Below are 27,265 nucleotides of genomic sequence, written 5' to 3'. Positions count from 1 at the left end.
AAATAGATCTGAAAATTTCTTTTCCATAAAGATTCCAGATGTTGGGTTTTACTTAAGATACCTAACCATAAGTTTTTGAAAGGATATTACATACCAGCATGAGTAAAGTTTACCACACTTAGTGCTGACATTCTCTTGAGTCTCTCTGGCTATATGAATTTAGTAGGTTACATGTACAGGCCTGGAAATTTGGCATTGTAGATACATTCTGTGTTATTTAAAAAATCGCAAGAGTAATACTGGAACATGCTAAAGTGAATCAACAATATACACAAATATACAGAAAGGAAACAAGCCTCCCTTCTCTCCCTTTCCCCAGGCTCAGTCTCCCTCCTTAAGTGATTCATATTAAGGTTGAACATGCAGTTGACCCCTCAACAGCACCAGAGTTAGGGGTGCCGACACCCTGTGTAGTTAGGAATCTTTTTATGACTTGTGACTCCCCAAAACTTAACTAATAATAGCTTGCTGTTGACTGGAAGCTATACCAATAATATAAATAGTCAACTAACATACATTTTGTATGTTATGTGTATTATATACTGTAGTCTTCCAATAAAGTTAGCTAGAGAAAAGAAAATGATTTTCAGATTGTTGCAAATCCCCAAAATATTTTTCAAATATATTCATTCATTGAAAAAATCTGTATCTAAATGAACCTGTGCACACAATGCATGTTTTTCAAGGGTCAGCTGTACTTTGATCATTTTCCCCATGTTTTTGCAATACCCATTATATAGTTTCTACTTCTTTTTTTTTTTTACACAAATGATATACTATAAATATTACCCTTGGTTAAAAAAAAAAAATCTAATGGTAAGAAATTCAAGCCGTGCAGAAAGGTATATAGGAGAAAGCAAAAGTTCCCTAAACTCCCATTCCCTCTTCAGAGGTAACTGTTTCTCGGGCATCACTATTGCAAAATACGTCGTTTTTTAAAATGTATTTTTTACATAAATGAGATCGTATGCTCCATATCCTCGTGCACTTTTCTTTATTCGCCTCATTGTGGATGAATTTTAAAGTTTGTTACCATTTTCTTTTTTTTCTGTGTGAGTAGATATAAAATGTAGGATGTGTTTTGATTTTAGAGATGTCATAATGGAAAAGGTTAGTATTCTGTTAGAATTAATAATACATTTGTTGGAACCGTAAGTACACATAGTGCTTTGCTTATTGTCTTGCATTTCCTTGGCTTTCCTCTCCCGGTTCCCTTGGGCTGTTGTTGGTGGTCCTGAGTGAGTGTGCGCAGTGACGATGTAAGGGGGGGCAGAGCATGTAAGTCAGCTGATGCTTTATAGAAAAGTAATTCCATGGATTTGAAGGATGAGTGGGAAGGGAGGGATAAGGGGGGAAAAGGGGCATTATGATTAGCACACATAATGTAGGGGGAGGCATGGGGAAGGCAGTTTTAAAACTAGAATGGATTTTAATAAACCTATATGCAACTTGAATGAAAGGGAACCCTGACTGGTTTCGTGGTTTTTATTCGTGGTAGTGGAGTTTGGTTACTATTTTGAAAGCATCTGCAAAATTGTAGTGCTATGCTATACAAAAATTATTACCATTAATTTGATTCTCACATCAGTCCTGTGATGTAAATAGGAGAAGAGATTTCATTAAACTTTATAAATGACAGCATCTGAGAATGAGAGATGATAAGTGATTTGCCTGGTCATGTAGCTGGATCTGGAATTCAGTCTCTGGTCATTCATTCCTTCTAGAGCATTTCTTCAGTATGTATATGTGGGCGTGATACTATGTATGCTGAGGAGACAGGAGAAAGACCTTGTTTTCAAGAACGGCACAGAAAGGCAAAACTATTAACAGTTGTTAGGTAATGCTACAATAGAAGTCTGTACTCGTGCTCGGTGAGAGTAGAGGAGGGACATCTATCTCAGACTGAGGTGGGGACCTACAAAGGGCTTCTGGAAACATGTGATCCTTACGCTGACTCATGAAGGACAAATTGAAGCTTTCCAGTTGAATAAGGAGAATCCCAGGTAAAGGGATATATCTGTATGAAGGCTTGAGGGAACCAGTTACAGTGTGTTTGGGAAATATTTGAGCATTTATTTAGTAGATATTTCCTGAGTCCTTCCAATGTAAGGTTCAATTCTTTTATTATTTTATAATCAATGTACATGTCATAAAGTTGAGATATTTGATTATAACATATACTTTTCCTATTGGAAAGATAGGAATAAGCATTTTTATTTATTTCAGCCTTGTCTTTTAGGCTTTCCTGTAGATAGTAGAAAACTGGCACTAACAGAATTCTTTTACTTAAAAACTAGCAGGAAATTTTTGTTTAAAATATAGTTCAATTAAAAACAGCAGCAGACTCACAGAACCCAAGAATGGACTAATAGTTACCAAAGGGAAAGGGGCTGGGGAGGATGGGTGGGAAGGGAGGGATAAGGGGGAAAAAGGGGCATTACGATTAGCACACATAATGTAGTTGGGGGGCATGGGGAGGGCAGTATAGCACACAGATGACAAGTAGTGACTCTCTAGCATCTTACGACACTGATGGACAGTGACTGTAATGGGGCATGTGGTGGCAACTTGATAATAGGGGGAGTCTAGTAACCATAATGTTCTCATGTAATTGTACATTAATGATACCAAAAAAACCCAAAACATACAGTTCAATTAAGCTTGTATTTTGCAGTTGGACTTTTTCAAACTCAACTAATTGTATTATATCCAGTGATCCAGAGAAAAAATGTGGAAAGACCTCTGAAATTGTCCACAGAGACCTAAAAGGCAGTTGATAAAATTCAAAAGCATCTTAACGATTAAAAATTCAGTAAATGAGGAATTGATAAAAATGATACAAAATAGTCCTTTGAAACCACTAGTAAATGGTGATATCCTTAACAGTAAAATAGGGAGTCCCAATATAACTATTATTCAACACCTTCTGCAGGGCTTAGCTGATAAGAAAAAGGAATAAGTGCAAATACTGGAAAGAAAAGTAAAAAAAGATTATTTGCAGGTGAGATTCAGGAAGAGAAAATTCAAGGATATTAACTAAAAAACTATTAGAAACAATAGTTGTTTGGTAAGGTGACCAGATAGAACACAAACCAATTGTAAGATTTCCTTCCTACCAACAATGATAAGCTTGAAAGTGGAAAAAAGGTCTTGTTTCATTACGAATAATAACTAGGAATAAATTATAGGACACTAGTAAGAAGAATGCAGCATTTTAGTGAAGAAAATGATAGTTTATTTGAAGAATATAAAAGAAGATGTGAATTAATCTTAATTAATTAAGGTGGGGTTCCTCAATCCAAAGAATTCATCTGGTGAATGTGGCAGGTCCTCCTTCGTTAATCTATAAATTGAATATAATGTTGATCAAAGTTCCTTCTTCCTCCTCGCCCTTCTTTGAAGTAGAAGAAAAACTTGACTAATAATTATAATATATCTGGAAGAATAATTGTATGAGGATAGCAAAGAACATTTAAAAAGAAGAATGCGGGGTTTGGGGCATTGATGTACAGCACCGGCATGGGAAAAGAATAGGTAGGTGGGACAGAATAGTCCAAAACCTGAACTGTGATTAAAATGGCATCTCATATTGTAAAGGTATGGGAAAACAGATGGTGCTAGTGGCAGTATAAAAAGCTACACGTTTTTGGTAGACAGTTTAGTAGCATGTTACAAAATCTGCATATCTTCTGACCCCACCTCTTTTACTTCTAGTCATTTATTCAACCTCTGGGAATACTTGCACATACACAAAAAAATGTTTACTGTAGCAAATATACCTTTCTGCAGTAAAGTACTGAAACAATGTGAATGTCTAGTTGGAAAAAATTGGTTAAATTAACTGTGGTATTCTATATAACAGCATTTTATGGAACTTTCAAGAAATGTGTATCTAATATATGGTAGTATTTTTTTTTAAGACAGATCTGAATGGATGTTGAAAGATGTTCAAACTAAGTGAGAAAAATGTGCAGAACAATATATGATCCTATTTTTGTTTTTAAATAAAAAACTTTATTTGTAGATGCATAAAAGCAATTGAAAGATAGATATTAAACTTTTAGGAATGGCTATATAGGAGTGGGATTGGAAGTGCTGAGTCCTGAATTTCTGTTGTAATGTAGTTTGAATACAATGTGAAACGTCGTTTTGATAAATTTGAATGTTGCATGTGCTTTTAAAATCCATAACTACTTTCTTGAATGTTTTATAATTTTTATGTCAGAAAATTAAAAAATATATCATGGCTCATACTGAGTAAAGACTATATTTGTGGTTTTTGCACTTATAAATCAAATCATCCCATTTCTGCAGATTTCTTTAATCATTGCTAGTTAAGTAACTTGCTAACAAATAAAAGGAGAAAAAGTCTTGAGAACAAGTTATTAGAAAACAAACTTTATTCTTGAGAAGAGGTGTGGATTTACTCTCAGGCCAAGCTCTATTCACTTGCAAATGTGGGAAAAATTAGGCCCACTATAACACTGACAACAGAATATTCTAGAGTAGGGGCTTTCAAAGTTAAGAAGGTACATAATCAATTTTAGGATGATTAGTAAAAATGCCTTTTACTATACTTTTACTCTGTGTTTACTATGAAGGTTCTGGTTTACTAGGCTATGTCTCACTCCATTCCCTTACTTTTAATGACTTTTTTAGTAGGGTTGTCAGAAAGTACAGCATAATTCTTAGCCCCTGGTTTATATTCCAGCCGTGATACTGTTCCCATCTACAGTTTTTGTTTTCCAGTCAACGCTGGATACATAATTTTCAAGGCCCCATGTAAAATGAAAATGTGGGACCCCTTGTTAAAAAATTGGGAAAGAAGTGCCAATAGAGGTCCTAAAGTATAAAGTTTTTTCCTTTAAAAATATTTTCTTATCTATAAAACATAGGAGTAATAGTGTTTTCTGCAAACATAAGCTGAAGAACAATATTTTGGTGTCATACTTTTATTTAATACAATAAATAATACACATGTGATACTTTGGTCATAATATATTTTTGGCTTGCTTTTCTACAAATTTATTAGGTGTCAGAATTTTTACTTAAGTTCATTCTCAGTGTGATTGAAAGTGATGTCAGTTGCTCTTGACAAATGCAAGATTGCAGATAATTTTTGATAATTTTTGGTTTGAGTAGGGTCTTTATCCTGATACAACTAGTACTAACTAGAGCTTTTATGTTTTATAGACTGTGACAACCTTGGGATAAATTTTTGATTAATTATTTACAAATATAAATTTTAGTACATTTAGAGTGGGTGATTCTTGTTGAACCTTTTTTTGGAAAAGATTTAACTCCTCACATAATTCAGTTTTATGTAAGTCCAAATTTATTTTCATGTGAACATTTTTTTTGGAAAAGATTTAACTCTTCACAAGATGACTGCTTAGCCAGGCACGGGTAAGATTCCTCAAGGGAGGAACAACCTAAGACAGGCACAGTCGCAGGGGGGCCATCAGGTGAGAAATTGGGGATCAACAGAGGTGAGGCTCAGAACCTCACCCCCCCCTGTTTTGAGAGAAATCTTCTGCATCCGTGGAAGTTTTGTTGCCCTTGTCTAGCTTGGATTAATACTTAGTCCATAGGCACACACCTGATCATCTACATTTGCCCTCTTACAGCACTGAACTATGTTTTCTACCTTTATCTTGCATCTACCTACCACTTCAGCATTTTATTTAAAAAAAATAATAATAATAATAAGGGAGAAATGTGGGATTCACATATAAATCAAGTATAAAAATCAAACGAATATTCATATTTGACCTGATTGTTTATAGTTCATAATGCGTGATCAAAACTGAAAGTTTCTGTGATGACTGCCCTTGTACTGTTCACCATGTAAGAACTTATTCACTATGTAAGAACTTGTTCACCATGTAAGAACTTGTTTGTTATGCTTCAGAAGATTGGAGACTGTTGAGAATTAGGCTTGGGGTTGATTAATGATTGTGCATTGAGTCCCCTATACAGAATTTTATTGTTGTTAACAACCATTTATTAATAAATATGAGAGATGCCCTCTCAAGAAAAAAAAAAAGATTTAACTCTTCACATAATTCAGTTTTATATAAGTCCAAATTTATTTTCATGTGTAAATTTATACAATATTGTAATGTTTCCTCTGACAATTCTTGTTACTTACAGATATTGTACTAGAAACCACAAGTGGTTTAATGATTTGTATGTAATTAAAAATGCCTGTTTATGCATCCTGCCACTGTATATTCAAATATAAAAAGAGTAAAGTTAGTCTTCCTCATTAATAAATGGCTCATACAGAATTTTTTATTAAAATAGCATTTTCAATCACATATGATGATCCTTAAATTTAATTTCTACTAGGCCTATAGATAATTTACTTTATTGTAGCAGTTTTGAAGACTAGAGTTTTTAAAAGTTTTAAGGAATTCTAATAATGCCCTGAAATGTGTATTGCAGTGTCCATATGGACATTTTTGTTTTGTAATTTTACTGATGCAGTTTGCTGCTTGGGTTCCTGTTGCAGTGCGGGCTGGAGAGCTGCTGTTCGTGCAGGCGTTTCCGGGACCAGCTCTGGGGATGAGCGGGCAGGCTGGCTGAGCGGGTAGGTTCTGGCACTGTTGTCAGTTTGGGCCCAGCTACCACCACAGCCAGCTTGGGGACCTCTGGCACCCCAGATTGCCTCAAGGGATGTGTATGTGTGTCTGGCCCCCTGCCTGTCTTCATTACTCCCAGACATGCTCCATTGTCCAAAAACAAGTTCAAGGATGAAATCTTTAGGAATTTCAGGATGACAACAGCAGAGTATCGTATTAAGCATGGGACCCTTCTGAGAGATGGGCCCTGTGTTGTCACACAGGTCACATGTTAATGAAGCCAGCCTTGGGCTCCAGCGTCCTGGGCTTCAGTGCATCACCTGTGATCTGCTCGCTCCTTCCAGAACCTAACGTGTCTGTGTGTGTATTCTTTTGGCTTGAAACGCCCTTTTTCCTCTTTTGCCTAGTTTACATTTAATTCTTCAGATCTTGGTGTAGTTGTTTACTTTGGCAAAACGAGCCTGACCACTCTGAACTAGATTAAATTCTCTCTTCATAACACCATTTGCTTTAGTAACATTTATTACATGTACAGCTTTATGCTGTCTATTTGGTTACATGATTGCCTCCTGCTGGACTGAAAGCTCCATGAGGACAGGGATTCTGTTTGTTTTTGCTGCTCGCGACTGACTGGTGTATCCGAAGCGTCTAGCACATTGCCTGCACGTAACGTTTGATAGTAATTCATGGACTGAAATATAAGAACAAACGGCTTTAAGGGAAGGCAGGTAGTGTAGTGGCGAGTTTAGACCGATTACCCAGGTTTGAATTCAGGTTTTATGACCCTCGCTCTTTGTGAGGCTTTGGGTGAGTTTCTGTCTTTCCAGCTTCTTCGAACCCTTCTCTCGTTGCTTTCTTTGCATCAGCCCCACCAGCTCTCTTTCAGCCCCCCTCTCTGCTAGCCTCCATAGCACCACAGGACATTTTGTATCCTAGTCCCTCTGCCTAGAATGTTCTTCACTTTCACCTAATCCTTTAGGTCTCTTCATAGTCACTTTCTCAGGACAGCCTCTCTTAGCTTCCCTGAAAGGTGAAATTCACCTGTCCTCTACCTAGGTAACTACGTAATTCTTTCTTGACACCTGCCATATTTGGATTTTTACATTTATTTGTGTTATTAGGTAGTGAATGTTGGTCTCCCGTGCTAGACTCTAAAATGTATTAGTTTAGGGACCTTGTTTGCATATAGTAGTTGCTCAGAGTAATGTTTGTTGAATGAAAAAAAATGAATGAAGTAAGGAGGGAATAGTGTCAGATGAGCCTAGGAAAATACACGGAGGCTGGCTTATCTAAGGCCTTATTTGCCCTAATAAATCGCCTTGAATTCACCCAGTAGTTTGACTTGTCACGTCTGTGGGTTTGATATGTCACCGGCAGCAGTGGGAACCAAGAGAAGCAAGATGTGAGGTAGGAAGACCAGTTAGGAAGCTGTTGAAGTTCGAAAAAGAGACGATGAGATTCTGAACAAAACTGGGGCAGGAGAGGATGTGTTAATGTGGGTAAAATTGTAAAATTTCCGGAATATCTCGCCTGGCTTTGGTTCATTTGCATATCCTCACGGGTGGAGAGAAGCTCATCTCCATGTCAATGGTTATTACCTGGGCAACCCAGGGCGTGTCTGAACCTGAGAGGTTAAGGGGAGGGGGCTTGCTGGCTGCTTGCTGGCTTGCTTGCTTCCTGAGCAGAGGAGACTCGCGCTGGACTGCAATTTGTAAGCAATAAATGGGTTTTAAACTTTATTTCTCCCTTTGTCTGATTTCGGTTTTAGAGATATTTTGCCCTGGGATTTCCTCTCCCCGGATTTACAATTAATATTATTAAACATTTAATGTCAAAGTGATTGTCATAGTAAAGGAGTGTAAATTCATATTTGGGTAAAGCTGAGGAGTACCCCAAAACATCTTGTAGAAGCTCAAAATCTCTCAACTTTTATTTTAAGAGATTAAAAGAAATTTCATTCTGATTCACAATATCTGTGTTCTAATATAAAATTATTTTCCCCTAATCTTTGAATCAGATTAATAATTTTAGAAAGCTGATCCATCTTTATTTTGTGGCAGTGATCAGAGAAGTAATTAGAAAACACCAGTAGTATATTTAATCAGATGAGATAGTAGAAAAATCACCCTGTTACTATAGTAGTAAGTGAAAGGAAAGACACACAACAGCAATTCACCGGAGAGTTCCGCTTTATTAGGGAAAGGTGCTGGGTTATATAGGATGGGGCATAGGGTGATTGTGGTGTTACTTCTACGGGGCTGGTGGCTGTTGGCTAGGTGCTGGGATTGAGAGGGGGGCGAGAGGTGATTGGGCTTCAGGTGGCGCCGGCGGGAACCGAGGACCCCGAAAAGAAGCCGGAAGTTTGCCATCTTACTGGTGGGGACCCTTCATTCCCCCCTTTCTCCTCTATGGGTTTGTGGACGTTGCTTTCTCTCTGACTGCTTCTTGCTGAACAGGGGCGGAGAAGGGAGTGAGGGTTTGAGGATTGGGAGGAAAGGGTTGATAGGACTCCCCACAGTAAGGATGAGTAGATGTGGACTTCCTTCAGGTTGGAAATCAATGAAGGTTCCCTGTAACCATAGGTTGAGGACCTGTTGATTCCAATGGTGCCAAGAGGATATGGGTGTCAGGAGCCAGGCGTCTGCGGCCATTGTTTCCAGGAACAGTTTCCAGCAGAGAGAGGGGTCCATCTCAGCATGTGGTGAGGAGGTCACGTGAGGGTGAGGGGTCTTCTGTGGCCAGAAGCTGGTAGTTCCTGAGTAAAAGCTGGTTGAAAGCTTGATTAGAGATTTTTCCGACTTGGGATTTGATGAACTTTATTATACAGGGTAAGAAGAGACAGACGAGAAGAATGACTATTATGGGGCCTGCCATGGGCCAGAGCCAGGTGAGGAGGGGGTTTGTTAGTATTGAAGAGAATGGGTTGGAATTGGAAGCAGAGTGGAGGCTGGAGGCAAGGTCAGTGAGTTTGGTGATGTCAGTTTCTACAATGCCGGATTCCTTGATATAATAGCAGCACTCTTCCTGGAGGAAGACGCAGGTGCCGCCCTTCTCGGCTGTAAGCAGATCTAGGGCCCGCCGGTTTTGAAGGGTGACTTTAGCTAGCGAAATGACCTGTCTTTGGAGAGAGGCTAGGGAATCGGCAGTGGATGTCAGGGCTCCCTCAAGTTTGGCGTTGAGATCTCTAACTGCCCATAGAGAGTGACCCAAGGCTCCTCCCAAAAACCCCACCCCAATGGCTGAGGTGATTAAAGAGATACCGACCATGATGGGAAGGAAAGCAGCCCTTTTTGTGCGCGAGGGCAAGGGAGGTTGGAGCTCAAGGAATTCTGCCATGCTGTAAAGTGTAAGCTGTGGGATTAGGGTGACGAGAATGCAGGGTGTATCGGAGTTGAGAGGTAGTGAGTTGAAAAGGCTGCCATTACACCAAAAGAAGTGTCCCGGTTGTGTAAAAGTCTTAGAGCCGGAGGTAGGGGTGTAGATAGAGAGGCAGTGAAGTGCACTAGAGGGGGGTGGAGTTGGGCCTACACAGTGGTGGATGGTGAGATTATCTGGGTATTCTGGTTCCCATAGGGGTATGTCTGCCAGGGGACGGAGGGGTTGTCCTTCTGCATGGAAGGAGTAGTTGGAAATATTAAGGGGCACGGCGGCCAGCAGTGGGCGCTGTAGTGATGCACACAAGAAACAATTGGCGGTGTTGAGGGTGTGGTTGAGAAAGATGGTGGTGTCTCGAATGAGCTGTAACCAAGAGTAGGAGGAATAAGAAGATGAAGAGGCGCCGTCAAGAGTTTGGATAATGACTTTCTCGGAATGTCTGATATCTGATGCAACTTGAGAGATCTGGGAGCGAGAGGGAACATACTCTCGAGAGATATGAAGGGTACCATGGGGGGTCGAGGACCCCTTGTAGTAAACTGAGGCTGTTACTCCAGCAGCCCATCGAGAGTCCCAGGGATCTGGGATTGATAAGGAGAATGAGCCGTTGGGATATTTCATGAAACGGTTGGAGGAGTAATACTGTGGGTACTGGAAGTCACCCATGTAGTGAATGGTGCAAGACCAGTAGGGGCATCCCCCATAGGTGTCTTGCCATCGCCTGCAATAGGCTTGTCTTTGGTCATAGAGGAAGCAGAGGTAGGGAGAATAAAGGTAGCTGTAAATGAATACTTCGGTGGAGGGAGGAAAGTGGAGGTACAAAGGCTCAGAGCAGCCTTTCAGAGGGCAGTCTGATGTGGCAATGAGGGCAGTAACTTTTGTTTGATGCTGTGTGTAAGTCTGCTTGACTTTGAATCGCCATACAAAGGAGGGGCGGGCGGCACGGAAGACAATAGGAATGAGGGAAAAAAGCGAGAGAGCAGTAAAGGAGGAAAAAGTCATGATTCAGATATGGATGGCAAAGGGGGTGCACGGGAGATGCGGAGCTTCAAGGGATCAGAGGGATGAGGCGTGGTAGAGTAGACAGTGTCTTGGGCTGTATCCGAAGGACTCTGGATTGTGACTGATGGGTCTTGGGTGTCCAGAGAAGGTGGGTCTTGGGTATTTGGTTTCAACCTGGAGATATGAATCCAAGGGGTGACAGAGTTATCAGGCAGTGAGAACTTGGCAGCCGAGGGGGTGCAGAGAATAACTGGGTGTGGACCTTCCCATTTCAGGGTGAGAGAGGGCTGATCCTCTGGTGGCTTATAAAACACTAGTTGGCCGGGCTGTAAGACAGGAGGATTTTGGGAGGCAGATGGATCAGGAAGGAGCCAATCCTGATATTTCCACAATTCAGTGCGGAGGAGAGAGAGTAGTGGAAGGGCTATATTGGGAGGAATTGGTCCTTTGTGGGAAGGGAGCCCGGGGGGTAGAATCGGGCGCCCGTACATGATCTCAAAGGGCGACAAGAAGGAAGGTTTCTTTGGGAGGGCTCGAATGCAGAGTAGAGCTAAGGGAAGTAAGTGAACCCAGTCAAGGTGTAGTTCTAGAGATAGTTTGGTCAGGATGTCTTTTAGAGTCCTATTGGCTCTTTCTACTTTTCCTGAAGCTTGTGGTCGATAAGGACAATGTAAATGCCAGGGGAGCGAGAGCGACTTGGAGAGGTTCTGGATAATTTGGGCAGTGAACTCAGGGCCGTTATCTGATTGGAGGGAAGTGGGCATCCCGAACCTAGGAAAGATCTGGGTGAGGAGGATAGAGGCAACTACGGATGCTCGTTTGTTAGTGGTGGGGAAAGCTTCAACCCATCCTGAAAATGTATCTACTAGCACGAGTAGGTATCTGGTACGTCGTACAGGGGGCATGTTAGTGAAGTCTATTTGCCAATCTGCAGCGGGGACATTACCCCTTGCTTGATGAGCCGGGAAGGGTCGGGCTTTGAGGGGGGTATTAGGGTTAGTGCATTGGCAGATGGTGCACTTGCAGGTGATTTGGTTAAGTAGGGTTTTGTCTTCAGGAGAGAGAGGAAAAAAAGATGGTAAAAAATGGATCAAGGATTGGGGGCTGGGATGGAACAGGTCATGTAAGAGGCGGAAGAGAGACTCTTTGTCCTGAAAGCAGAGGGTGTCTTGTGATAAGGCTAAAACCGCAAGGGCAGACGGATTGTTGTCTGGTGTGTTTTCTGATAGGGCAACTGACCGGGCTACTCTGTCAGCCTTGTTGTTACCTCTTGCAATGGGGGAGTCATCTTTTTGATGTGATTTGCCGTGGACTATGCCTAGTCGGTGTGGGAGTTGTGAAGCCTCTAGAAGTTTAGTAATTAAGGCTGAATTAGTTATGGAATTCCCTTTTGTGGTGAGGAGGCCTCGTTCTTTCCATACTGCCGCGTGGGACAAGAGAATGTGGAATACGTACTTGGAGTCAGTGTACAATGTGAGAGACGTGTCCCAGGCCAGAGTGCAAGCTCTGGTGGCTGCAATGAGTTCAGCCTGCTGATTGGTTGTACCAGGGGGTAGGGCTCGTGCTTCAATGACATCTTCGAGGGAGACTACTGCATATCCTGACTAGTGGATGCCCTCATGTTTAAATGAGGACCCATCAGTAAACCAGATGAGGTCGGAGTGTGAGAGGGCTCCTTCGGAGATCGTGGAGTGGCATGGAAGGAAGTTGTGAAGGGCTTCCAGGCAATCATGCGAGGGAGTATGAGGAGAGTAGGGCAGAGGAAGAAGAGTGGCCGGATTCAGGGGCTGGCAGGGGAGGAAAGAAATGTTTGGATTTTGGAGGAAAGAGGACAGTAAGGTCAGGAGTCTGGAGGGAGGGAGAGTCTGTAAACTTTTGTAGGTTAAGAGATCTTTTAGGTGATGTGGGGACAGAATGGTAAGGGGCGCTCCGAATGTTAGTTTATGAGCTTCTTTCTGCAAGAGCTGTCCAGCGGCTAATGCCCGTAGGCAGGGGGCCCATTCCCGAACTGTGAGGTCTAATTGCTTGGAGAGATAAGCCTACTGGAGCAAAGGATGGGCCATAATATTGGCCTAGGACTCCTAGAGCTTGACTGGACCTCTCATGAATGTATAATGAGAAGGGCTTCGACAAATCAGGAAGATGGAGAGCTGGGGCTTCCACAAGGGCTTGACAGAGCTTAATGAAGGAGTGTCGGGGTGAGGAGGATAATGGTTTTTTAGGGGGGCTCTTGCTGAGGTCGTATAGGGGTCTTGCCAACAGGGTGCAGGGATAAGTTAGGGATCCATGCTCTAAAATATCTAGCCAGGCCTAGAAAGGAAAGGATTTCTGTCTTGGTTTTGGGAATGGGCAGGTCAGAGAGGAGCTATTTTCTGTCTAAGGTAATGGACTTTCTTTGTTGAGATAGAAGGAATCTGAGGTAAGTGACAGGAGGGGAAGAGATTTGAGCTTTGACAGGGGATACTCGGTAACTTCTGGAAGCTAGAAGGTTAAGTAGGGAGGCAGTGTCAAGTTGAGACTGTTCCCACGAGAGACTGCAGAGTAGAAGATTGTCCATGTATTATAATAAGGTGGACTTGGAGTGATCATGATGAAACTGTTTGAGGTCCTGAGCTAGGACCTGTCTAAAAATATGGGGACTATCTCGGAAGCTTTGTGGCAAAACTGTCCAAGTGAGTTGTTCAGAATGTCTTGTGTATGGGTCCGTCCAGGTAAAGATGAAAAAATCTTGGGAGCAGGGGTCTAGAGGGATAGAAAAATGGGTCCTTGAGATCTAGGACTGAGAAGTGGGAAGCCGAGGCAGGGATCTGCGATAAAAGGCTGTATGGATTTGGAACTAAGGAATGGATGGGGACAACGGCTGTGTTGATGAGGCGAAGGTCTTGGACAGGGCGGAAAGATCTGTTGGTTTTTTTAACAGCTAATATGGGCGTATTAAATGGGGAGTGAGTGGGTCTGAGGTAATTTTTGTTTAAGAGATCTTGAATGATGGGTTGGAGGCCTATGAGGGCTGAAGTGGTTAGGGGGTATTGGGCCTGACAGATATACTGAGAGGGGTCATGTAATTTGATAGAGGCAGGGGGACATAGGGCCATGGAGGGGCTTGTAATGTCCCAAACTTTGGGATTTACAGGGTGTGTAAGGGCAGAACCGGAGCTTTCATTGGGTAGAGGGGGGTTGTCGGCTATGAGGGCCATCAGAAAGGGAGTACTGGGGGCTGTGGGATTGGATATAGTTATGGAAACGTGGAGGAGGGAAAGGATGTCCCGTCCTAGTAAAGGGATGGGACACTGGGGCATAACTAGGAAGGAGTGGGAGAAAGGTATGGGACTGCCTAGGATTGTGCATAAAAGGGGGGGGGTTTAATGGGAAAATCTGTTTACCTCCTACCCCAACTATAGGAGTAATGGCTGGCGTGATAGGGCCCCGGTATTCTCGCAAGACTGAGAAGGTGGCTCCTGTATCTAGGAGGAAGGAGATGGGGCGACCGTCTACTGTTAAAGTAACCCTGGGCTCCTGTTTGGTGATGGAAATGGTCGGGCGAGAAGCCCCCGGGCCCCATCAATCTTCTTCTGCCAGCCCCACTACGGTGGGCTTAGGATGGGGGTTGTTCGTCCAGCCTCCCCTTCGGGTGGTTGGGCAATCAGACCCCCAGTGGCCCTTTTTGTGGCATCTGGGGCATGGGGTGGTAGGAGATCTGGGGGAGGGGCACGCCCTTGACCAATGTCCCTCTTTTCCGCACTTGAAACAAGCTCCTGGGGGGGCTTGTCTGTAGAGGGGTGCCCAGGTTGTGGTTTTATCAGCTGGGCCAACATCTGGAAATTGTCCTGATCAGCTTTTTGTTTACGGCGTTCTTTCTCCTCCTCCCGGTTATGGAAGACTTTAAAGACAACTGTTAGCATCTCAGTCTGTGGGGTAGCGGGGCCCTGTTCTAACTTTTTGAGTTTAGCTTTAATGTCGGGGTAGCTTTGAGCTAGGAAGTATGTCATAAGGACCTGTCTTCCTTCAGGTGTTTCTGGGTCCAGGCTGGTATACTGTAATAGGACTTGAGTGAGTCTATCTAAGAACTCGGAGGGGGTTTCGTCTCTCTTTTGAATTATGTCTTGGAGCTTTTGAAAATTGACTACTTTACGAGCTGCCTGTTTTAGACCTGCTATTAAGCAGGAGGCAAAAATATCTCGAGAGTGGAGACCCACGGCGGTGTTATAATCCCAGTGTGGGTCTTATTCGGGGACAGCAGTGGGACCAGGGGGACAGGTGGGGTCAGTCCTGTGGGTTTCGGTAGCATGCGTTTGGGCGAAGTCCCAAGCTCGTCTACGCTCTTCAGGGAGGAGAGTATTGGCCAGGAGCATGAAAATGTCATGATGCGTGAGGCTGTAAGACTGGAGGGTCCATTGAAACTCCCTGATGTAGGTCGTGGGATCAGTGGAAAAGGAACCTAGGCGTTTCTCTAGTTGGGCTAAATCTCCTAAGGAGAAAGGGACGTGAACGCGCATGATGCCTTCGGATCCTGCTACTTCCTGGAGTGGGCGATGATTTTGGGAGGCCCTCGGGACCGAGTCTGAGGGGGACTGAAGGGTTCTGGCTCAGTCTGTGCGGGGGAAACAGGTGATGGGGGCAAAGCCACGATAATTTTGGGAGGCCCTCGGGACCGAATCTGAGGGGGCAAAGACGGACGAGGCTCTTGGAACTTAGTTAGAGGGGGGCTGAAAGGCTCAGGCTCGATTTGCGGGAGGGGGGAAGGTGAGGGGGAAGGAGGAGGAGGTGGTGAGGGGCAGGAGGAGATGGTGGAGGAGGGGGAAGGGAGAGGATGGGAGGCTTCTGCGGGGGTGGAGGCGGCTGCGGCTGTAGAGGAAGGGGGAGGGTCTGTTGTAGGAGAAGAAGGGGAAGGGAGAGGATGGGAAGCTTCTGTGGGGGGGGGGAAGAGGCAGCGGTGGCGGCGGTAGGTGGCGGCGGTAGAGGAAGGGGGAGGGGCTGTTGTAGGAGAAGAAGGGGAAGGGAGAGGATGGGAAGCTTCTGGGGGTGGGAGGCAGCGGTGGCGGCAGTAGAGGAAGGGGGAGGGGCTGTTGTAGGAGGAGAAGGGGAAAGGACAGGATGGGAAGCTTCTGCCGAGGGGAAAGCGGCAGCGGTGGCGGCGGTAGAGGAAGGGGGAGGGGCTGTTGTAGGAGAAGAAGGGGAAGGGAGAGGACGGGAGGCTTCTGCCATGGGTAAAGAGGCGGCAGCGGCGGCAGAGGGTGGAGGGGTTGTAGGAGGGGGAGGGGCCAAAGGGGGAAGTCTGTATGGCGGAGGCTCGTCAGCCGGGTCAAAGGTAATTGAAGAGGGACTGGGAGTGTGTGGAGGGGAGGGAGACGGCTTGCAGGCTAGGAGAACTTGGGGCAGGGAGCAGGTGGTGCAGAGGCTGGGATTTTGAGCTAGGAGGCGAAAAGCTTCGATATAGGGAATCTCCTTCCATTTTTTCAGGCGCTGGCAGTAGTTAAAGAGATTGCGAGTGATGTTAGGATCAGTAGTTCCCCCTGCGGGCCATTGGTTGTTATTGTCTAGGGGGTATGTCGGCCAATCTTGGGAGCAATATTTACGGAGAAGTTTTGGTTTTATATCAGGCGTCAGGGAGAGGGTAGCCAGATGCTTAAGCAGGCATTCAAGAGGTGAACTTTCAGGGAGGGATGAGGAGGCTCCCATGGCTAAAGGACAGAGGAGACAAACAGGGGAAGACGAACGGAGATCCTCGGACTGGAGGCAGACCACAAGGAGACAAAGGGCGTCCCCGATGATCCTTGGTGGTCTGCGGAAACTTGTATACGAGTCGGAATTTCTTAGGAAGTGTGGGTCGTCAACCAGACTTCCCTAAGAAGGCAGAGTGCCGGAGTCACGAGGTACCTAGTGCTAGGCGTTTTCGGCAGACCGAACAGGTTTCGGCGGACGGAACAGAAGGAGGAGGGGGCGGGAAAGGGAGCGTTCTCATCCGCAAAGGAGTCACCTTGTTTATGGCTGTTGAGGGGGGGGTGCTGAGAGTCTGCTGCAGCTGTGAAGGCCTGAGGTGGGGGTTTATGGCTGTCGGGGGAGGGGCCTGAGGGTCCACCGCAGCCGTGAAGGCCTGAGGTGGGGAGCGTTCCCTCCTCATCCCCGAGCGTCAGGGCCTTGCTGGACAATCACGGTCAATGGCACTGCGATAGCTCAGGGAAGAGTGGCTTTGGAGGAGGGGCCTGAGGGTCCGCCGCAGCCATGAAGGCCTGAGGCGGGGAGTGTTCCCTCCTCGTCCCCGAGCATCAGGGCCTTGCCGGACGATCACGGTCAATGGCACTGCGATAGCTCGGGGAAGAGTGGCCCACCCCGGGGTGGGGGGGGAAACTTACCTAAAGGTCAGAGAGGAGTGGTGAGTGTGATGAGCCAGCGCCGGAAAAAGAGGACGAGGGCAAGCTGCTGCTGGTGTTGGGGGAAGACGGCGCCCAGTTGGGGTGTCCCGTCTCCCGGGTTTCGGCACCAATGAAAGGAAAGGAGCGACACACAACAGCAATTCACCGGAGAGTTCCGCTTTATTAGGGAGAGGTGCTGGGTTATATAGGAAGGGGCATAGGGTGATTGTGGTGTTACTTCTACGGGGCTGGTGGCTGTTGGCTAGGTGCTGGGATTGGGAGGGGGGCGAGAGGTGATTGGGCTTCAGGTGGCGCCGGCGGGAACCGAGGACCCCGAAAAGAAGCCGGAAGTTTGCCATCTTACTGGTGGGGACCCTTCAGTAAGCACACAGGAGAATTACTGAAATTTAGGAATTGAAAACCAATATACCACAGAGGCTCTGGAGCCAGACTGTGTGAATTCTCCTTGACTCTGTCCTTGATTAGGTGTGTGATGTTTGGCAAGTCACTAAACTTCTACGTGTCTGTTTCTTCATCTCTAAAGTAAGAAAATATCTACCTCAGGGAGTTAATATGAAGATTAAATGATTTCATTTATATTACAAAGATGTTTAGAATAGTGCCTGGCCCATAGTTCAGTGCTCTGGGCTAGCTGTTATTTTGTACTTTTATCTATTAAATATAACGTTGCATCAAAGCACATAAGTCAAGGTAACCTTGTATTAGTAAGCGGTCAATAAATATTTGTAGAGTTAAATAAATTTCTTCTAGAGTAGTGCTGATAGTACTTTCTGCATTGATGGAAAGGTTCTATATCTACCCTTATGGTAGCCAGTAGCCACGTGAGGCTGTTGAGTACTTGAAATATGCCTAGTGCAAGATAGGAACTAAAATTTTACTTTTTATTAATTCAAATAGGCACATTTAGGTAATGGCTGTCATATTGGGTAGCACTGGTCTACAGCATGGCTATGTCTCTGTACTCATCTTCTGATTTGTAAATACTGATTCCATATTTCAAATAATTTTCAAGGGTTCTATCATTACTTCTGGTTGTTGCATTCCCACTGTCAAAATGCGCTAGTGATTTTTGATCTCAAATGCATCTTTAATAGATTCTGCCTTAGCATTCTGATTTTTTTGTGCTGTAGAATCATCAAAACACAATACTGTTGAAAACATTGATAGTACATATTGATAAAGAGATGGCGGCCATATTCTTTGCTTCATAATTATAAATCATTTTTAGATTTATAAACACCAATTAGAACAATAAGGCAATTTTTTCAGCACCTTTATATACACATCTACCATGAACATTTGTCTATTTATTATTGTATCAAGTGAATTTTTTACACAGACATCATAAAAGAGTAAAGAACCCTGTCACATTGAGACAGAGACTATGGTCCTAGACAGAGTAGAGTGAGGGCCTCTGGAAAAAAACAAAACAAGATAATCCATTGTGAGATTTGCTTAGGCCTACTGAGGGGGGCCCAGCTTATTTTTCTAACTTTACCCATATGCTGCTTTTCTTCCTCCAGCCCTAAACAAATGATTTGTTGCAACTTAGGCAACTTAGCAAGCAAGCCCAAAACAACATAGTAAAAACAGGAAGGATTCCATCTTAAAACCCAATTAGTTAAAAAAATTTCTTAACAAACATACAATAACTCAGCCCATCTTGGGAGGCAGTCTTGAGTGATATGCTCCCAGACCAAGAAACTGCTATCCTGGCAGGAAATCAGAGCAGTAAAAATCTTGTAAGTAACCAGGAAGACTAATAAGAAACTTAGTGTTTCTTCAAAACTATTTGAGACCACTTAGCAGGTGTACCTCCCTAGCCTCTTGCTTTCTCTCTAAATAAAAGCCTCTGTCCTTACTCTCCTGCCTTGACTGCAAAGTTCATTCTTCCGCTCTGTGAACAAGAACCCCAGCATCAACATTATATTAGCAAAACAAGTTTGTTCAGGTTCTTGTCACAGAATATTGGTTAATGAAGTGATTGTGTAATGAGTGACTAGATGAAAATACCATATTTCCTTTCTCCTTGGAAGTATACTGTTGATTTACTGATTCTTAAATTCATCTAATGTGAGGCTTCTCAACCTTGCCACTATTGACATTTTGGGAAAAAAGTCTTTTGCGGTCTGGCCTGGGCATTGCAGGTTGTTCCGCAGCATCTCTACCCTTTACCTGCTGATTGCCAATAGCACTTTCTAGTCGTGGCAACCAGTAATGTCTCCAGACATTTCCAGGTGAGTCCTGAGGGGCAAGATTGCCTCAGTTGAGAACCATTGATCTAAAATATCATCATCTGTAGACTCAAGGTCTGAGATTATACTTTGATCAGTTTTATCATCGTTATCCATCCGTTGGAACTTCCTGCAGCGGTAGGAACATTCCATACCTGTGTTGTTGGGCTCCTAGCCACATTTGGCTATTAAATACTTGAAATGTGGGTGGTGCAACTGAGGAACTAAATGTTTCTTTAGTTTAGTTTAATTTTAGCTTATTTAACTGTCAGTAACCCCATGTGGCTCTGGCTGCTGTGTTGGACAGTACAGCTGTACATCTTGTTGCATCCTTTAGATTCACCGGATAGTTGTGAATATCATCTCTTGTCAGTTTGCTTCTCTGTCATTGTGGGTGGAAAATGAAAAACTCTGAATTCTCAACACTATTCAGTGAAACAAACAAACAAACAAAGACTACAGAGATGGTGTTTCTAGATTGCTTCAATACCTTGGAAGATCATGCTTTACTTGAGTAATGTGGTAAAAAAAATTAAGGATAGTGTAATAGTGACAATTTATTTTCTTATTTCATCTCTTTTCTGATTTCATCATTTATTTTTTAATTTCATTATTTTAGTTTTAGCACAGTTGAGAAAAATTGGTGAGTTCTAGTCCTTAGAATGATGCAATAAAAATGTTTCAACATACAGAAATAATGTGACCACTAAGATCCTATATTATATATCTTAGCTTTATAAAAGGATTCAGCAGATGCATTGTGACTTCACATTAGAATGAGTATCGAAAGTAAAATTTCTCTTTATTCTTTGGAAGACCTTTAAGAAAATATAAAAATCATGAGATATCAAATATTATAAATAGTTAGAACTGCTTAAAAACCTGCAAAAATTGTATCCAGTGGACCGTAATGGTTTACTGACAGTTACTGACAGTTTAAGGAAATGCTTTTATTGTCTAAACATTGGGTATTATGTTTGCTATAGTTTTTTTTAAAATTCTTTTTATCAGGTTAAAGAAGTTTCATCTATTTCTTTTTTGTGCAAATTTAGTCATGGATCTTGATTTAAAACATATTTCTGCATTTTTTTATGATAACATTCTTCTTTAATATGTTAATGAGGTGAAAGATATTACTGTAATCCCCTGTCCATCCCCTCCCATCCTCAGAAAGGCAGAAAGACATTTAACTTTCCACAGTTCAGTATCTGCAGGTCTGTGGTCCCAAAGCAGATGATCCTCCTTTAGGGTCAGTACCTACATCATTCACCTCCACTTCATCTCAGCACATAGGCATTTATCATCTCACATCATAAGAAAGGAGAGTGTAGTATTATAAGATATTTTGAGAGCAAGAGAGAGACCACATTCATATAACTTTTATTACAGTACAGTGTTATAGTTGTTCTTTCTTACTGCTATTGTCCCTAATTTATAAATTAAACCTTGTAATAGATATATATATCTAGGAAAAAACAACATGTATAATTGACCCTTGAACAACCCTTGAATTGCATGGATCCACTTATACATGGGTTTTTTTTCAATGAACGTATTTGAAAATCTTTTGGAGATTTTCCACAATTTGAAAGAACTTGCAGACAAATTATGTAGCCTAGAAATAATTAGACAATTAAGAAAAAGGTGTGTTATGAATGTATAAAATATATATAGGTGCTAGTCTGTTTTATCGTTACTGCTGTAACATCTGCAGTAGTTAAATTTTTGGGGAGTCAAGCATTATCTGTGAATTTTCAGCTGCATGGGAGTTGGCACCCCTAACCCCTGCATTGTTCAGGGGTTGGCTCTGTAGAGTTCAGAACTATCCACACTTCTCAGCAGCCACTGGCATTTTGGAATGTGTCACTTGTGGGTAGGGGGGCACTCTTTAGTTGATTTTCTAATGTTAACCCAGTTTTGTATACCTGAGATAAACTAACTTGGTCACAGTGTACACTATTACCTCTTTAAAAAATTCCATTGTTTTGATTTGGCATGTGAACTATGGTAAGGTTTTTTTCATCTCTGTTCATGAGTAAGTAAGGTTGGCCTAAGCTTTTTTTGCACTGACTTCTGGTTTTGGTATTGGCATTATGTTATGATGATATGCTAACCTCCTAAAGTGGGTTGAAGAGTGTTTGGAGAAAGTTTTGTAATCTCTTGAATCTATGTAGGACTGGAATCGTTCCCTGCTGTTTGGTAAAATCACTGATAAAATCATTTGGGTCAGTGTATTTAAAAGAAAAGCTATTTTATTTTAAACTACTGATTGAATTTAAAAGTTTCAGGACTATTGAGGTTTACTTAAATAATTTGTGACATTTTTTAGTGATTTGTCCATATCACTTGTTACATTTATCACCATAAAATTATTAGTTATTCTTTCAATTATCTCCCTATCATCTGAGGCATCCGTGGCTACAATCTCTTTTAATTTTGGCCATTTATATATTTGTGTTCCCCCCTCCCCACGTCCCTTCTTGATTAATTTTGCCAAAGTTCCATCAATTTTATTAGTCATTCCAAAGAAGCAACTTTTGGCTTTTTTGTTTATATCTATTGTATATGTAATTTCTGTTGCATCATTTTTTGCTCTCTATTATTTCATTCTATTTCCTTTGGGTCAGTTCTGCTATATTTCTAAGTTCTTAGTTTGGATGTTTAGTTCATTTGTTTTAACTTTTTATATTTCAGATGTAAGCATTTAAGTCTATACATTTTCCCCTGGTACTCTTATTTGTATGCCACAGGTTTTGATACAAAGTACTTTTGGTCAATTCTAAATGTTTTCCATTATGATTTCTTCTTTTATCTTTGGATTTTTCTAGTTGTTGTTAAATCAGGTTCTAACTTAGTTGCTTCGTAGTCAGAGAATGTGTCATGTATATATACCAATTATTGAAAATTTGGGTATGAATTATGGCCTAGTATGTTGTCAGTTTTTGTTCAGTGTGTGTTTGAGAAAAATGTATGATATCCAGTAGAGGTGCAGTGTATGTATGCCCATTAAATTAAGCTTCTTAAATCTTTTGGTCTCCATAAGCTAACAGTTACTGAGAGAGGTGTGTTAGTGGATTTGTTGGTAATCCTGTTATTTTTGTTTTTTATATATTTTAGGCTCTACAGTGTTACCCACATACCATTTTAGTTGACCCTTTTATTTTATCAGATAACCCACTTCTCTTTAGTAACATTTTGTCTTAAATTCTGTTTTTTCTTATAGTATCATAGCTATGTTAGTTTCATTAACTTTCTTTTGATTAGAATTTGCTTGGCATGTCTTTTTCCGTCCTTTTACTTTTAGCTTTTCTATGCTTTTGTTTTTTGTATGCATGAAATTGGATTTTCTTTTTTATCCAGCCTGACAATTTTTGTTTTGATTTAGAAGGTTTAGTTTATTTATATTTATGTGTGGCTACTGATAAATTATGATTTATTTCTATTACCATATTTTGTGTGTGTGTATATATGTGTGTCTCTGGTTGCCTTTTTTCGGGGTTTTATAATCATTTTTTTCTTAACATTGTTTTGATGTCATAGCATATGTCTTTTATACTTTTAAAATTATTTTATTGACCAACGTAAACATCTATATTCAATTTACTTTAATCTGTAATTTCTATGTCAGAACAATACAAGAACTTAAAAACACCTCTTTCCTGATTTATGTGCTGTATTGTCCAGAGTTTTAATCATCTCTTTTTAACCTCACAAATTTATCATTTAAAAAATAAAATCAGTGTTTGTTTAGATTTATTCATATAGTTAGTTTATTTACTTCATAGTCCTTTGCATTCCAGACTTTCCATCTGGGATCACTTTCCTTTTTGAAGTATATCCTTCATAATTTCCTTAAGGAAGAGTGTTTTGGTAGTAAAGTCTATTAGTTTGTTTTCAGGTACATTTTAATCCTTGAAAGACAGTTTACTTGTTTATATATTTCTGATTATTTTCTCTCAATGTTTTGAAAATGTTACTCTGTTTATATACCTGGAGGTGGAATGCTCTCTTTTTTTTTCCTTATTTTTTATTAAGGTATTATTGATACACACTCTTATGAAGGTTTCACATGAAAAAGCAATGTGGCTGCTACATTTACCCATATTATCAAGTCCCCCCCATACCCCATTGCAGTCACTGTCCATCAGTGTAGTAAGATGCCACAGATTCACTATTTGCCTTCTCTGTGCTACACTGTTTACCCCGTGACCCCTCATACCATGTGTCTAAACATAATACCCCTCAATCCCCTTCTCCTTCCCTCCCCACCTGACCTCCGACAGCCCTCCCCTTTGGTAACTGCTAGTCCTTCCTTGGAGTCTGTGAGTCTGCTGCTGTTTTGTTTCTTCAGTTTGGCTTCGTAGTTATACTCCACAAATGAGGGAAATCATTTGGCACTTGTCTTACTCTGCCTGGCTTATTTCACTGAGCGTAATATCTTCCAGCTCCATCCATGTTGTGGCAAATGGTAGGATTTGTTTCTTTCATGGCTAAATAGTATTCCTTTTGTGTATATGTACCACCTCTTCTTTATCCATTCATCTACTAATGGACACTTAGGTTGCTTCGATATCTTGGCTATTGTAAATAGTGCTGTGATAAACATAGGGATGCACATGTCTTTTTGAGTCTGAGAACTTGTATTCTTTGGGTAAATTCCAAGGAGTGAGATTCCCGGGTCAAGTGGTATTTATATTTTTAGTTTTTTGAGGAGCCTCCATATTGCTTTCCACAATGGTTGAAGTAGCTTACATTCCCACCAGCAGTGTAGGAGGATTCCCCTTTCTCTGCATCCTCACCATCATTTGTTATTCTTAGTTTTTTCAGTGCTGGCCATCCTTACTGGTGTAAGGTGATACCTCATTGTGGTTTTAATTTGCATTTCCCTGATGATTACTGATGTGGAGCATCTTTTCATGTGTCTGTTGGCCATCTGAATTTCTTTGGAGAATTGTCTCTTCATACCCTCCGCCCATTTTTGATCAGCTTTTTGGGTGTTGAGGCATTTGAGTGTTTTATGTATTTTGGATGTTAACCCCTTGTTGGATATGTCATTTACAAATACATTCTCCCATACTGTAGGATGCCTTTTTGTTCTGTTGATGGTGTCCTTTGCCGTACAGAAGCTTTTTGGTTTTATGGTGTCCCATGTGTTCATTTTTGCTTTTGTTTCCCTTGCTCAAGGAGATGCATTCAGGAAGAAGTTGCTCATTCTTATATTGAGATTTTTACCTATGTTGTCTTCTAAGAGTTTTATGGTTTCATGACCTACATTCAGGTCTTTGATCCATTTCAAGTTTACTTTTGTGTATGGGGTTAAACAATAATCCATTTTCATTCTCTTGGATGTAGCTGTCCAGTTTTGCCAACACCAGTTGTTGAAGAGGCTGTCATTTCCCCATTGTATGTCCAAGGCTCCTTTATCATATATTAGTTGGCCATATATGGTTGGGTTTATATCAGGGCTCTCTGGTCTGTTCCATTGGTCTATGGTTCTGTTCTTGTGCCAGTACCAAATTGTCTTGATTACTGTGGCTTTCTAGTAGAGCTTGAAGTTGGGGAGTGTTATCCCCCCTGCTTTAGTATTCCTTCTCAGGATTGCTTTGGCTATTTAGGGTCTTTCATGGTTCCATATGAATTTTAGAATGATTTGCTCTAGTTCATTGAAGAATGCTCTTGGTATTTTGATAGGGATTGCATTGAATCTGTAGATTGCTTTAGGCAGGATGGCCGTTTTGACAACATTAATTCTTCCTATCCATGAGCATGGATGTGTTTCCATTTGTTGGAATCGTCTTTAATTTCTCTCATGAGTGTCTTGTAGTTTTCAGAGTATAGATCTTTCACTTCCTTGGTTAGGTTTATTCCTAGATATTTTATTCTTTTTGATACAACTGTAAATGGAATTGCTGTTTTCTGATTTCTCTTTCTGCTAGTTCATCATTAGTGTACAGTAATGCAACAGATTTCTGTGTATTAATTTTGTATCCTACAACTTTGCTGAATTCAGATACTAGATCTAGTAGTATTGAAGTGGATTCTTTAGGGTTTTTTATGTACAATATCATGTCATCTGCAAACAGGAACAGTTTGACTTCTTCCTTACCAGTCTGGATGCCTTTTATTTTTTTATGTTGTCTGATTGCCATGGCGAGGACCTCCAGAACTATTTTGAATAAAAGTGGGGAGAGTGGGCATCTTTGTCTTGTTCTTAAAGGAAAAGCTTTCAGCTTCTCACTGTTAAGTATGATGTTAGTTGTGGGTTTGTCATATATGGCCTTTATTATGTTGAGGTACTTTCCCTCTATACCCATTTTGTTGAGATCATGAATGAATGTTGAATTTTGTTAAATGCTTTTTCAGCATCTATGGAGATGATCATGTGGTTTTCGTCCTTCTTTTTGTTGATGTGGTGGATGATGTTAATGGATTTTCACATGTCCCATCCTTGCATTCCTGGAATAAATCCTACTTTATCATGATGGATGATCTTTTTGATGTATTTTTGAATTCAGTTTGCTAGTATTTTGTTGAGTATTTTTGTATCTGTGTTCATCAGGGATATTGGTCTGTAATTTTCTTTTTTTGTGGTGTCTTTGCCTGGTTTTGGTATTAGAGTGATTCTGGCCTCATAGAATGAGTTTGGGAGTATTCCCTCTTCTACTTTTTGGAAAAATTTAAGGAGGATGGGTATTAGGTCTTCACTAAATGTTTCATAAAATTCAGCAGTTGAAGCTATCAGGTCCAGGTGTTCTGTTCTTAGGTAGGTTTTTTTTATTACCAATCCAGTTTCATTGCTGGAAATTGGTCTGTTCAGATTTTCTGTTTCTTCCTGTGTCAGCCTTGGAAGGTTGTATTTTTCTAGGAAGTTGTCCATTTCTTCTAGGTTATCCAGTTTGTTAGCATATAATTTTTCATAGTAGTCTCTAATAATTCTTTATATATCTGTGGTGTCTGTCATTTTTTTCTGTTCTCATTTCTGATTCTGTTTATGTGTGTAGAATCTCTTTTTCTTGAAAAGTCTGGCTAGGGTTTATCTATTTTGTTTATTTTCTCGAAGAAACAGCTCTTGCTTTCATTGATTCTATTGTTTTATTCTTCTCGATTTTATTTCTGCTCTAATCTTTATTATATCCCTCCTTCTACTGACTTTGGGCCTCATTTGTTCTTCTTTTTCTAGTTTTGTTGGTTGTGAGTCAGGCAGTTCATATGGGATTCTTCTTCCCTCAGGTAGGCCTGCATTGCAGTATACTTTCCTTTTAGCACAGCCTTCGCTGCGTCACACAGGTTTTGCAGTGTTGAATTATTGTTGTCATTTGTCTCCATATATTGCTTGATCTCTGTTTTTTTTCGTCATTGATCCATTGGTTATTTAGGAGCATGTTGTGAATCCTCCGTGTGTTTGTGGGATGTTTCATTTTCATTGTGTAATTTATTTCTAGTTTCATATCTTTGCGGTCTGGGAAGCTGATTGGTATAATTTCAATCTTTTTTGAATTTACCGAAGCTCTTTTTGTGGCCTAGTGTATGATCTATTCTTGAAAATGTTCCATGTGTATTCTACTGCTTTTGGGTGTAGAGTTCTGTAGATGTCTGTTAGGTCCATCTGTTCTAATGTGTTGTTCAGTGCCACTGTCTCCTTACTTATATCGGTCTGGTTTATCTGTCCTTTGGAATGAGTGGAGGGTTGAAGTCT

At 41.4% G+C, this 27,265-nt stretch overlaps 1 protein-coding gene across 4 annotated transcripts in view; it reads left to right on the top strand.

Annotated features, from left to right (window-relative positions):
* The window catches only part of XPO4 (exportin 4), a 121,857-nt gene that overhangs the window by 3,315 nt on the left and 91,277 nt on the right, over positions 1–27,265 (top strand). The window contains exon 1 of one of the 4 annotated variants that reach the window (XM_073225086.1): positions 6,475–6,592. The exons of the other annotated variants lie outside the window; for them this stretch is intronic. The gene's annotated coding sequence lies outside the window, so the exon portion shown is untranslated. Of the gene's footprint in view, positions 1–6,474; positions 6,593–27,265 lie in introns of those variants that run through there. 4 annotated transcript variants of the gene reach the window in all.

The sequence above is a fragment of the Manis javanica genome, chromosome 1, assembly GCF_040802235.1.
Source record: "Manis javanica isolate MJ-LG chromosome 1, MJ_LKY, whole genome shotgun sequence".
Taxonomy (NCBI): Eukaryota; Metazoa; Chordata; class Mammalia; order Pholidota; family Manidae; genus Manis; species Manis javanica.
This window is presented reverse-complemented; position numbering and strand designations above follow the sequence as displayed.